The sequence below is a fragment of the Macadamia integrifolia genome, chromosome 1, assembly GCF_013358625.1.
Source record: "Macadamia integrifolia cultivar HAES 741 chromosome 1, SCU_Mint_v3, whole genome shotgun sequence".
Classification (NCBI taxonomy): Eukaryota; Viridiplantae; Streptophyta; class Magnoliopsida; order Proteales; family Proteaceae; genus Macadamia; species Macadamia integrifolia.
The window spans coordinates 22,562,904-22,577,900 of record NC_056557.1 but is presented as its reverse complement, the minus strand read 5'-3'; positions in this window follow the sequence as shown (position 1 = coordinate 22,577,900).

Below are 14,997 nucleotides of genomic sequence, written 5' to 3'. Positions count from 1 at the left end.
TAAAATGAGAAAAAGGGGATCATTTATATATTTTTGGACCCATCAGCTAAGATTTTGATAGACTTGCCAAAAAGGGCACATTTTCTGGCTGGTCCGCTGTCCCAAAAAGGCATCAATCCACGGATCTGTGGCTAGAACAGGCAGAAAATGTGATTAAAAACTGGCTGGTCCGTGAGAAATCTGGCGGGCCAATGAGTAATCTTGGGCATAGGTTACCCTCAGCTAGGATCCTAGACTTTGGATAGTGATTTATGGAGATCAGATGGTCTAAATTTCGTGAATGATATATCATCGGAATCGTCTCTCCGAATACCATCAATTGGTATAGTGTTTGAGACCATCATTGGCTAAAAAATGTTCGAGATTTACACAAGAAGGACTTTTGTTCAGTTACACCCTTAGGATACGTGGCAGTCCTTATTTGTGCCGTTCTCGTACCTTTTGGGAGGGTACTCAATTTTGATTTGTTAATATAAAGCACAGTATCAAGCGTCATGAGGTGGGGTTGATTAGGATTCTGAGTTGGATCAAGGTTTCAGGTTATTGTCAGGTTCGGGTCATCATGAAAGGCCTGGATTCTTCTCTGAGGTAGAACATGAGCTTTGTTCATTTCTTGTTTGTCATCATTGTCGGGGGAGGGTGGCAAAATTGGGTGTCTACAATATCAATATCAATCTTAGGTATCAATATTAGTGTCGGTCGATACTGATGGATTTCGATATGGATGAGTCCTAATCAACCTGTATCAAAGGATTTTATCTTCATTTTTGTTAAACATTTTTTTATAGATTCTCCCCTTAGTTGGACAATTACACGAATACAGAATATAGTTTTAAAACATAGGATTAGTCTTGGGATTAGTCTCAAATTATACCAATTCAAATCGGTATTGGATCATGTAAGATCAGATGGACTACCCCTTTAAATAAAAGGTTTTTCTAACCTTTTTGCCTGTAGATAGTACCAATGGATTGCTATCAGATCAGTCAAAGATGGGGATCAGTCTCGACCTATACCAATCCGATCCAATCCAACAACATAATGAGTTGAGGAATTGCTGAGTATGGTTAACCATTGAGAGCTATGGTAGTTCATGACAAAAAGACATGAGGAACTACAAGACAAATCTATTTGAAGAAGAAGTGTTTTGAATATTGATGAGGGTAAAAATACTGCCCACCAATCAGGGACAACGCGTGGCTTGAGACATGTGAAAGGGAAAATTGAGTGACCGACTTATGACCTCAGAAGCTTGATTACACCTGCAGATCAGATGGCAAGAGAGATTAACTTGAGTCTAAGGTTTGGCTCGGGAAGGGACTACGCATATAGTCAATCAGCCCTGGTCACCCATATCACACCTTGTCTTCACTAGGCTAAGGTATGTGGAATTAAACAGCTTATGATATCCACTTAGCCCGACTCCCTAAGATCACATAGTTGTAGGCTAATATACACAATACACCAAGATTTCTAAAATCACATAGATAAGAGAAGATCGGATAAATATCACTAGTGTCAACTACATGATATTGATTTCATATGTATACACAAAATATAAAATTCAGTATATCTCCATAGTCTCTTACATATTTGAAAATCCATACTACATTTACAAGCTATATACGCAAAACTTATAGTAAGACCACTAAAGTCACTTAGTAATTCGAGCCTCCAAAAGCACAATCATCACACCTACAGCCGGGTATGTGCTCCACTTCTGCTTCTGGAACAGCCCACCAAGTATTCGGAGCAACTCCAGGAGTATATGCACTAGATCTTGGAAGCTCACTAATCTCTTCGTCAAAGAAAAACAACAATAATAATGGGGTGAGCTTCTCAAGCTCAGTGAAGGGTGGGGGCAGGCAAGCAAATGCAATGCAGGCTCACACCGTTATATGATGCATATGAGTCCATTTGGTTACACTACTTCATATTCCATTACCAAATGCATCATCTTGGTATTAGTGCTACAGAACGTAGGTGGTATCCCCTCCACAGTATGTCGGGCTCCAGAGATATAAGCTAGTTGAGGCAAGAGCCAGCCGATCTAGGAAAGAACCTCGGTCCCCTAGCCAACCCCTAGGTTAGTAATCCCAATAGTCACATGTACAGTATATTATACTATGCTACATCCATCACTGGCTACAGTCCATCATACCGTGGAAGTGTATTATTGATCAGGGAACCACATGTTTGGATTAGTCAGCACATATCTCCCTACTGATAAGGGGTTGTAGGACCTGAGTTTGTGATATCCTAGCCCAAATGCAATCTAAGGGATGCTATCCATCCCCATCAATCACACAAGATAATCACAACCACCGGGCACATAGTGTCAAAATCCCCCTTCGGCCTCACCATATCCTATCTCACATTGTTACCTCCACAGTTCACATGTAAACCAATTCTACAATCTCACAATATCACATTCACAAGATACCATATATAGTAACAAGATACATCAATAAATCACTACACATAAATATGCAAAATATAAAATAAAATATGAAACACTTCATAAAATAAATCAACACCAACTTACCTCAGTACCCAAATCACACTGTATGATGAATCCACTTGAATGATTTCGTATCCTCATCTGATCTTTAAGTTCCTAAGTTAATGGTGTACAATATAGTCAAATACAGTAACACTTGGGGTACCCTAAGCATACACATATGTACAACCTCTATGTTGAACTATAAAGACCCACACTAGCCTGTACACAGACCCACTTCCCTAGCCTCAGTGATGCCCCATACTGACCCACCCTATAGGGCCAAATAGGGGTCTACTGGTGTGTAACATGACCCACTAGTGGGTGGGGCTCCGGTTGCAAAAGGGGCTGAAATGGTCTGCAGACACTCCATCGACAGGTGAACTACAGAGCCACCGGTCAACCGCAGGCACCCGCTTGTGGCCTGTTATCCACATGTTTCCGGCTTAATTTGCCCTTAGATTTTGTTGTGGCTGATTTACTAAGGTTGGCACCACACCTTTGCAATATGGGGGGGGGGAGTCTATCCTATCTTATCAGCTTATTTTAAAGTCCAATTATCCACCCAATTTAGTAGGCAACAACTCAACCAAGTAAACTCTTCAAATTTTCCAAAAATTTAGCAACTTGAAGTTGTTGGGTTTGCAGACCTGAGCTTTCCCCCAACTTTAACCACTTATCTAGATCTGGACAACTTTAGGAAACAACGAATGACTATGTTGCAGCTCCAAGTAAGTTTAGATGGGAAGATAAAGAGAAATCATAGAAGATTTGGAGAATTTCCCCAATTCTACTTCAAAATTCAACAACTTGCATATGTAAAACTCCATGCTTGGGTTTTCCTACAACAATACTTCATCAATTGGAGCTGGACAACCCTAGGAGTCATGGCTGAACCATGCTGCAGCTCCAACTGGAACAATTTTGGGAGAAACATAGAAATCAGAGAAGGTTTGGAAAGTTTCTTACATGCTTTACTTGAAAATTTTAGCAAGAAACTAATGCATGCTTAAAACCCCAAATGAATCAACTTGCAATTTCCAACTCAAATTACCAAAGTATTACCTTATATGGAGAATTCCTCCATTATTAGGGCTCCCAGAGATGGGTCAGCCTGGGTTTGGGTCTTTGAACCCACTTTGAAATTTCAAATTCATCAACTAATAGTTGCAGCCCCTCTCTGGAAACCAATTGTTGAACCCAAGCCTTCATGCAAGCAAATCCTAGCATGCTACTACCCATTTCAGCAAGGTACACCACAATTAGACCAGAGAAACAACTTACCTAGGGTGTAGACAAGCTCAGCTAGTCCCCAAATGCAAGTGCTACCCTTCTCTTTTCTTCCTTCTTCTTCTTCTTCCCCTTCTCTTTCTTCCCTTGCTGCTCCAACAAAAATTTCATTTCACAAATGGTGAACAGTAGCTGAATAAGGGCTGTTATAGGCTAGGTTAATGTAAGATTGAAAATAACATTAAATCTTCATTTTAGTTGGTGGACCCCACTGTACTCTGAACTTGTCGGTATAGCATGGACAACAAGAAAACCCCTATGTACTGGGTAGTTCTAGGTTCTCTGTTGTAGGGAAGTGGGTCCCAACAAAAATGCATTAATTTCCAATACAGCACCACTGGCTAGCCTATGGTGACTTGTCTATAGGCTGCTAAACTATCCCAGCTATCCACCCTCTGTGTCAAACCACTGTAAGCAGTATGCCATGCCTTTTTTTTTATCTCACTATTCATGGAAGGTTTTCCAATAAATTTCGAGGAGATGCACTCGCAAGTGGGGTCATCCTTGGCTTCCAAACACTCCACCACTGCTAACTAATCTTAAGAGGTGCTTCTCACTTCTAGTTCCTTCTCTAAATAGTAAAAACATGAGCTGTGTCAAACCAGGGTATCACTGCATATAGCCCATTCGATGTTTTACAGGTCCATGATACAGTCAACCTCAAAGGTTGGCCTTCACTCATCTAAGTATCGATACCCCATTACCAACCTAAACTCACAATACACTCTCAAGATTCCTAGGCCGCTAGCTCAGCAAATCTTATCACCTAAAGTACATGTAAACAATCTCGATGAGAGATTGACTATGATATGAACCCTAACCAAACAAGGTAACACTTGCTTAAGAGGACTCTTCTAAGAGATCTCCTACTAAACCTGAACTACTTAATGGATTGGGACTCTCCACAACGCCCTTATGTCTCTCACAGTCTATAAATATACAAGTTTCTCTCCTAAAAAAGGGGATCAAACACTTTTTATTGAGATTATCATTTGCTTGGAGATATGACTTAGGCATCCGAGAGCCCCCCGCCAGAACAATCTGGCTCTTCCTTGACCATTCTTCTGTGTAGGTCGTCTGAGGGCCTTGAAGTGGTTTCCTAAAACAAACAATTGGAGATGTCTGTGGGAAAAACACAGCAGTAAAGCTACAAAAGCTGAAATCCATGGTGCGAAGAAGAAAATCATCACAATTGCCTATCACTGCCAATGCCCGCTCTAGGAGGTGCGTAGTAACCCATTCTTGAAGGTCAGATGAGGAATATCCTCTTCCACCTCAGCCAAAGAATATCCCATAGAGGGCAGTGGAGGAAGTTCTTCCGCTGCCCCTCCAGCGATCAAGCTGGGCTCAAATACTCAACCACTAATGCTTAACTTCATGACCTACAACTGCAGGTGTTGGAAATGAATGCCTTATTCTGGAATCTACTATAAAAATTCGGTCCGACACCTCTTACAGCACTAGCCCCACCAATGGTACCTCAAGTGGACAAACCATTACCTTCTGGGAAAGTCAGATGTATCCATAGAATAAAAAATCAAGGGGTTTATCTAGTTTGCGCCGATGTACTCAGCTATTTACTCACTAATAGCTACCTACTAGCCACCAGGCATGTCTCCCAAGTGGCTCAAGGACTTATGTACTTGCCCTAATGCCTCAATCTCGAGGCATGTTGGCAAAGTGTTAATACCACAAGATTGTAGCCCACCAGCAAAGCTTAGATGAGGACATCATGAAAAAGGATATCGTTGTCACCACTAATGAAGCACTTCACAGGTTGCCATAAGTAGAAGAGCAAATGTGAGTGAACTCGCTCAAATGGCAGTCGAGAACTTGATCGATAACTTTTGGAGCTCATCAAAGCATGTGTTGTGCCCGTGCACAATCCCTTGTCAGATAAAGTTATGAGAGCACTACTCCCCAATGGATTTAGGATGCCAAGCTTTGAAATGTACGATGGGACTGCCAATCCGATTGACCATTTGAACTATTTTCAACTCTGTAACAGTGATTTACTGGAGGTCGAACATAATGTTATGTCTAACTATTCTGGCATCACTGGAGGGAGTAACAATCATATGATTTGCCATATTGAAGTCGAGGTCCATCCGCACGTTTGGAAATCTTGAAAAGCATTTTTCATGAGGTTTTAGAGCGACATCAAGTAGAAAAAGACTGCAGCCAATCTGCTAGCAATGAAGCACTGACTGGATGAGCCTATCCGAGACTTCATCATCCGTTTCACTAAGGCCTCCTTAGAATTAAAGGTGCTCCCAGAAGGGTTTCAACACACTTTACAGTGTCGTCAACCACTAAGAGCTCGTAAAAGTCCTTGGCCAAGAAACAACTTGAAGATATGGCAAATTTACTATGAAGATGCCACAAATACACAAATATGGACGAAGTTATAACAGTCTGGAAGGAAGCTGAGTTTTACACTCGTGCCTTAATCTAGTCAAAATTGAAATTTTGTAATAGGTCTCACGTTGGATATCGGCAGCACCAATGATTTATGGATCGCGACAATCTACTGTATGGAAGGAAAATATAACCATACTTGTCAGTGTATGACTTGTCGGTAGAACTGAAGGGATTCAATCTTCCAAGCCTAAGCGGTGAGTGACCTAACAACTCCTCGCTCAACTTACTTATATAATGCAAATGACATGGGATGACCTTGCACAAGTCCCTAGGGAACCTCTCTAAGTGTTGAGCGAATAAGGCTAAAAATCAACAAAGTTCAACAACTGAACTAACCACCGTAGGACCATTGGAAGGACAAGCATCTATTGGTGGGCATCAACTAATGGATTTTATAGTGGTGAACTATATTCTTTACCCATGGGACTTACTTATACTTCCATACTATATGGAACCTACCTTGTTGATTTACACACCTTGTGGGTCCAATTGGCCCGACCATCAGTTAAGTCAAATTGGGACGAGTCCAAAACCATAGGCAAATGATCCCTAAGGCCTCTACCTATATATAAGGTGGAAATTTGCCCTATTTCCCACCTTAACTCAATGTGAGAGGGAGAGAAAAAAGGAGAAAATAAGGAGAAGAAGAAGGAAGAGCTCGCTGACCACTGTCCCTTTGTTGTCGGTCGTTCTTGAAAGTAAGAGGACGTTCCCCAATCTTGCCCCTCTTAGTTTTGGGTTTTAGGGTAGATAGTGAATTGAAGTATCGCTAGGTTGGAGGAGTACGCCTCGACCTTGATAATTTTTTGTGGCCAGGATGGCATGCATTGTACTCTCCCAAATGGCTCGATGGAAACACGATCAACCAAGCTTCAATATAAGGTGGGAAGACCCTCTACAAACCCCACAAAACAAATCTTAACTATCAGACCCGAGGCGATGAAGCCCGAAAGTTCAACAAATTCTGGTTTGGTCATCGATAGGACTAATACCCATCGGTGGACTACTTGTGGTTATGCGAGGCCAGATTAGTCTTTGTTGGACCCACCAGTAGGAATGGTGGTGAGTGTCTGAGACTTGATTGGTTTCTACCAGACCCATCGATAGGACCACTAATAGGAATGGACATTAACTAGTGGCCATCTATAAGTGAGTCTGTTGTACTGTCAAATTAAAAGTTTTGAAAAATTTTTAGGGACCCTCTTAGGTAATTTTTAATGCGTGTTATTGCCCATATACCCTTGCAATTAGGACAGAGACAATCATAATTCGGTGAGGCCTAGTGTGGTTTGATTCAGTTATCCAAACTTGACAATTTTACACACCAAGTCAACAGACAAGGTGAGTGGTGGTCTGAACTTATTTTGGAGTATTTTTTTATATAATATTAGAAACGTATACATGCCATAGCAATCATGTTTCATTAATTTAATCACTTGCATGCTATATTTGAACTGTATGACATGTGAACTGTATATATGTTTTGATTGTGTGAATGGGATCCAGTGTGGCCGAGGGGTATTCTGATATCATGATCATTGTGTGGATGATTGAATCATACATTGGGTGTGCATTAGATATAGATATGGCTATGGATATGTGGTGCGGCCAATAGTAATTCTGATTCTGTGTATCCCATACTAAACTGTATATATGTTAGATAGATAGGCTTAGACATAGATGTAATGTGGCTGATAGCGATTCTGGTATCAATTCCATATTACTTATATCACTATGAAAGGCATGTAGCATATTGTGGTTAAGGCTCATTCCCCATGCAACAATCCCTTTCCTGTAAGGGGGTAATGTGTGGGATAACTCATCGTGGTAATCCTTTCAGTATGCCATTTGTGGTACAATGTGATTGTTTCCAGAGGCAGAAATTAGTCCGATGTGGCTAATGGTGATTCTAGTGCAATAACTGCCATGAGGTGATTATTAGGGGTTTGTTGGATAATCGATGGTCGAATTCTGGGATCAACAAGCTCTTAATCACTAATAGAGATTATATCACTGGGTGATCGATGTGCGATTTCTGGGACCAGGGATATTGCTTAATGTGTCATAGTAGCATGAACCCCACTTAGTTGTATGCCAGGTGGTTAAAGTAAAATAAATTGAATCATTCTTACATAACGACTTATGTGTATGCTTGAATGAACCCCATCCCTCACTGAGCTAGTTGGCACTCCATCATCTATAAAGAAGAATCAACATTGGGTGAACTTCACAAGCCCAACAAGGGGTGTGCAGGCAAGCACATGCATAACAAATGTCCCAATGCATGCTCCATAATAGTTATATGATGCCACATGAGTCCATTTGGATACACTACTTTGTTGCAGATACCTATTAACATATGGAGTTCTAAATCCATATTGGTTTTGATGATAACAAACAAATGTAATTTCTAATGAGTACCTAACAAGTGATATGTGAAGGTAAGGATCTTAACATGACATGGACCGCATTGTAAGTAAGACGCTGGACCTCAAGATCTCTAATGTGAAGACATGAAGACCCCTTGAAGATCATGCTAACCTCAAGCATTAAGAATTGAAAGATGTCAAGTGAACAAGATAACGTGAAGATATAAGAAGTCAAGATTAAAGACCCAACGTGTAGAGTCCTATGTAGAATAGGTTGTAATAATACACATTGCATACACTGCACTGCATAGCATACATGCATGATAAAAAATGACTCTAGGTGGTGCTCCTTCACAATGCCCTAAGACCTTGTGTGTGCTGGCAATGCCAAAACACAACCCTTTGCTGAGATAACAACAAGGTCCTCACTTAAGAGTATTTTAGTCACACTTATAACAGAATTCAAAGTCAACTTCAACTAGAAGAATCGATTCTAAAGTACTCTCTAAATTCCTCCTGTGCCCGCCAAATTAGTTTTCCCCGACATTTTTATATGTTTTAGCCCCGGATCCGTGAATTGCTGCCTTTTTCGGGTGGCAGAACAGAAAAAGAGATACCCTTTTTTAGCAAGTCAGTCAAAATTCGAGTTGATGGGTCTAAAAGCCTATAAATAGCAGCCCTTTTGCCATTTTGAGAGTTTGAAAGGATTATGGAGTGATCCCCACACCTATCTTATATTGTTTACCCATTCCACCAAAAGAGAGCCAAGTGTTTTGAGAATGTCAACCCCAAAACATTAGCCTCCGTTTCCATTTTTAGTATATTCCTTCACCCAATCATCAGCTCGCCTTTTCCATTTTTTAGCCTATTCCTTCGTTCTAATCATAGCCGACCTAGGGGAACTATTATAGCCTAGTGCTCGATCCAAGGTCGAAACTCTACCTGATTGTGTCCAAATTTTATTTTGTGCATCGGAGTTCTGCCAAAATTTCCAAAATATTTTGAGAAGTGTGCTAAGTTTTTTGAGCTACCATCGAAGGCATATATTCTCGAAAGAAGAGGAGCAACCAGCTGAGATCATTCCCACCTCAGTCGGGCACCTTCATCAAAATCACCGCATATCAACAAGGGCTCACCCCTCTTGACCAAAAACAGGGGTCAAGATCAAGTATAATTTTTCCACAGAGTAGGCATGATGTAGACTCTCCATTTGATATAATGTTTGTATAATCTTGTATATTAATACTTAGTCATGTATATGGGTATAGGATATATTGGGGAGTATCCATATTTAAGCATCTAATAGGAAGACCAGTTCCACTGGGTGAAGTGGGTGCCTAACACTTTCCCAACTTCATAATTTGACGCTTGCCCTAAACTTTGGACATGACCGAGTCTATTTCAGGCCCATTCCTATGGATTGAGCCCACACCCTGGGTCCTAGGCCCTAATCTTAGGTGACAACTTCAATTTTCATGATTCCCAATACCCAATTTTGTCATTATATATTAAGTAAACATTGAAATACTACCCAAATCCCCAAAAAAGGGAGAGGGCCGAACCCTCGGCCGCAATTACCCTTACAGTAGAGGGTATTTCATTTAGGGTGCCTAATTAACTCAGGTGGAGAATGGGGTAAGAGAGAGAAGACTAGTATACAATAGAGGTAGGGAAAGAGTTTTAACACACTTTAATCTGTAGTGAGTGCAGATATCCCTCCCTTGCTCCAACCTCCTTATTGTCCCTTGCTTCCTTCCTCCTCATTCTTCTTCTCCTTTCTCCTTTCTCTTGCCTTAATTTGGTAGTTAATAAAATGAATGAGCTAATGGCTCTTTTTATAATAACTTGAGTTAGCTAAGGACTGTTTGGAAAATAAATGGATTTTCACCCATTGCTGGTTTAATTCCCCAATTAGCACTAGTGGGCCGACCTCGGGGTGACCTAACACATTAATCCACTTATTGGTAGGTTGTACCAATTATTAGAGGTGGTCTAAGGTGCATGAGTGTGAGGGCCCGAGCCCCACAGTCAAATAACTTACTTCTGGCCAATACACTCATTGGAGCGTCCTCACCGATTGTGGGGAATCACTAGTGACCACCAGCCGATGTGGGTTGTTTGTGGCCATTTTGGGTGGCACAAGGCCAGCTGGCCATGTGGAGGGTTCCTTGGGTTTATGCAGGTATGTGGGCCTTACCTTAGTGCATTTTACTATTAGGGTTCATATGATTCCCCTTAATGGAAGAGGATTTACATTGACTTCTTTGGTGGCTTGAAACCCTTTCAGTTTTTAAAGCATGAGTAGCATGTGCATGTGGGATCATCCCTCCATTCTAGGCAGAAGACTATTTCTACCTAGTATTCATTAGTATTGGCATTCTCCCATGGTTCACCTGCAGTCAGTCACACGGATTTAGGGCACGATATGACACCCTAGGAGTACAATGAACTCCCACTTGGGAAGATCGAAATTTTTTCAAGTCTTAAAATGAAGAGCATATAGGCTTTAGGAGTTGGATGGAAAGCTCCAATTAAGGCCAATAAAATAGAAATACCTCAAGAAATATTACCTGACCATGTGGGAATTAATGTGAGGGATACAGTCAGTTGGCATAAGGAAGGATGGACTATATATATATATATATATATTATTTATTTATATATATCTTGACCATTAAAAAGTAAGTTGTTCTAAAAAGAAAATGAAGTCTCAGAAGTAAAGAAGTACTAAGGAACATTTCCCCTAGGTTTTACAGGTTCACAAACCTAAAATTTTAAAATGTTCAAGGAAGGTGGCACAACAAATTAGATGTTCCAACTAACCTTCCCAAGGTGCCCCAAGGAGTTTACATGTGCCAAGTTGTGATCAGCTTCAAGTAGCTCTTCTTCCCAGGACTTTGTTTTCTGGATGATTCTCTCAGACTTTGTCCCTAAGGCATTAGTTCATCAAACTTGAAAGTCATGATTGTTCACTATAATTTTTCTCTCTTCAGCATCCTTTTTAGATTGAAGACGACAAATTTCTTCGTCCAATTCTTTGATTTGCTCTTTGAGGCAATGGCAACTTGTTTGAGATCTCTTAATCGAGTCTTCCCAGCCTGCATCTGAAGAGAGAAAGTCTTGTGACAGTCAAGCAAAGCTTTAATTTATTTCATTCCTTCAATTGCTTGAGGAACATATCCATCAATGATTAGAATTAAATCCTTAGCGTACACTGCCCAGTCACATTGAGCAGGTATCAAGCTAGGATTCACTAATAGTGCATTGGCAACCCTCTCCATGGTGGCCATTTCTTTGCACTAAAAAATTTATTTTGCTAAAAGACTCTTCAATGAGTGATAGAGGCCCTTGCCTAGTCAAATTCAAAAGGAGTCTGAGGAGAATCAATAGGAATGATTTCTGGAGCAGGGTCAGGAGAAATCTCAAAAGCGCTCAGTTGAGCCATCATATTATCAAATTCAAGGAGAGGGGGAGAATTCTGCAATCAATAAATAAGCATAGTTAGGATTTTGAAATTTGTTCGAATCAAGAGATAAATCGAAGGAAAATCTTTTACCTCTTCAGAGTCTTGTGAAGATAAGAAGGTTCACATGGTAAGAAAGGTTGTAGGGCAACTTTATGTATCTTTGCCTTCAACTTTCTTAGGTTGGTGTGAGTCACCAAAAGCTCCAAAGATGGTAGTAGGATGAGGAAGAGATAAATTAGTATATTCTTCAGATGGTTTTGAAGGAGAGCTAGATGCTTGAGCAGTTGACCGTAATTGGGTATGAACAGCTACAACGGAAGCAACCTTTGTTGGAGTTGAGGATGTTCACTTTCCTCTTCTGAGTCTCTTCAAAGGAGGGTCATCTTTAGGATGCTCGTCCATTGAGAAGCCAAAATATTCTTCAGTTGTTTATGCTTCTAGAGCACCAGATTGTTTTTAGGGAGCAGAAGTTGGAAATGCATCTAAAACAAGAATTACTAAAAGGATGGAAAGATTGTGAATGCTCAAGGTAGAAGAAAAATACCAAGGCTAGGATCGTATATGACCCTGGCCACATTATCCGTCACACGATGTCGTTAGTAATTAGTGGCATGTAAGCCGGAGAAGGTTACATGCTCTGTCACCTTAAAAGCTTGGGTGCTCGCTACTTCAGCGATGGCAAAGGGGGCATCTGGAAAAGGAGGTTGTTTCTCCATTAGGTGAGTAAACTCTCAATGGAAATGATTAAATTTGATTGGAAGACCAAGGAGTGCCTTACTCGCATTTTATGGTTTCTAGTCTTTCCACGGCATTTCGGTGTTTCTCCTTTATGATGTGAAATGCTTCTTCATATGCAAGTATGGATTCATAAAGGGAATTACCTTTGATTGTTTTAGGTTTCTTCTTCTTGTTGTCCTTTTTCTGCACTCCAAACATAGAGCCAACATTAGAGTCTTTACTATGGGCAGAAGTGGTTGACACACGGTCAGACAAACTTTCTTCGAGTTCACCATTGAAGTAAGATGACCACCAAGTTCTGAAGTCTTCAATAACATTGGGACAAGACTGAAAATAAAAAGGAGTGAATTCGGAAAGCACCAATGTTTTCAGGCCTATTATCCTTTGAATTTCGTCCTTACAAGTATGGGACAATCAATCTTTTTGGTAGGACAAAGAATAGTAGCAAGGGTGTGGAATAGCTTGATCGAGACCAAACTGACGTGCGAAGAATTGAGGGTTGTAACACTCACCTCCACCCATGTTGTGCTTCGAATGCTCAAGGGTGATCCTGAAATGGAGATCATAGCAAGTAAGGACATTTTCCCATAGATCGGAGTCGGCCATAGGATCTTCAAGAGCCTAGGATAACCACTCAAGAATATTCCTTGGTTTATGGATACACCAAAGAAGAAGCTGAAATACTCTTGATGGGATATTGGTGGAGTTGGCATGATCATAAAAGAGGAACCCATGACCAAAGAGTTATTTTGGATATGGACAAGGTATATTTCAAGAAAGTAAGCTCTCAACCATATTTGCAACACCCAGAATGGACCTCCACCATTGGTGAAGTCATCCTTGAGTACTTTGTTGCAACCACGATACAAACATGAAAGGACGAAGGTTGCTAGATCTACCGGTCGACCATCGACCAAAGTATTGGCTAACTTAAGGTAGGCCTTGGTGATTTTATCTGTTATAGATCAGGCAACGATGTATCCAAGAAAGTAGAAAGGTAATGTATTCCCTTTGTGTTACTGGACCTCAACAAATGTAGGTCTATATGTAATGGACGTAAGTACACATTTTAGCAAACTCTAGGCCGTGCTCATTAACAGAGCCAAGAGAGGCTCCATTAGGGGGTGTTTGGTTCGGTAAATCTTTGGGATGACATTCTTTAGAATGATAATTCTTAATTTTTGGAGTTGTTTGGTTCCACTAGGATGACCCTCATAAGTGAGCATCCTACTTCCCATGAATGACCATATTACAAAGGATGTGTTCCAAATCTGAGTTTACCTCAACACTTAAACTCAGATTTTAACAACCTTTTTACCACCTAGTATAAAAGGAGAAAGCGGAAAGACGTTCTCTATGGAAGCCAATATCTCAACCCGCAAGAAACATATACTAGCCTCAAGGCAACCAAACGATTTTTCAAAAAGAAACATAATTCAGAAGAATGTTTATCAAAAAATTGACATTCATATCCGATACATACATCATTTGATTTATCGAGCCAAACACCCCCTTAAGCTTCTCACCTTGGGATTTGAGGCCAAGTAAGGCTCTCATATCAAGGAGGGTCGGATTGACCATACCACAAGGGAAATGAAAAGAGTTGATCGACCGTGGCCAGGAGCACATGGCAGCTTGAAGAAGAGGATGGTTAAGGTCATTGGAAACTTCGTTAGTTTGATGTCTTGGACGATTCCCAGTTGGTTCCACTCAGTAGATTTGGCCTCAGCCATTCATTCTGCCCAATCGCCCCAGTGATTAATGTGACTAGGCCAGAAACAGTCTTAGGCTTTCGGTTTTGCTTCTTCTTTTATAGGTTCGGCATGTCTAAAGAGAAGGGTTTCTTTCCTATACCTTGGAAAGTTGGAGCTCCAAAAGGAGTTGAAGGGAGTATGTGACCAAGAAAAATGGGAACCATGGAAGATCAATACCTCAATCTGGATTGAGAAGGCACGTAAAGATCCTCGGTCAAGTGCTAGATGGAAGAAGAAAAAGCTAAATGGAGAAGAAGGTGAACAGTGTTTCAGTTGGTACCAGCTCTTTTAGGGAAGCAAAATATTTCGCCTAAAATCGCACCGGTCATAAGATATCAGGACAGTTAGCGTCCCACTCGAACTCAACCTCTAGAGTCATACTCACACTCAACAACCTCTCCTACATTGTAGGCATTTTCAGTGAGCACAAACTCTAGAGACTACTTGCAGTCCAAGACT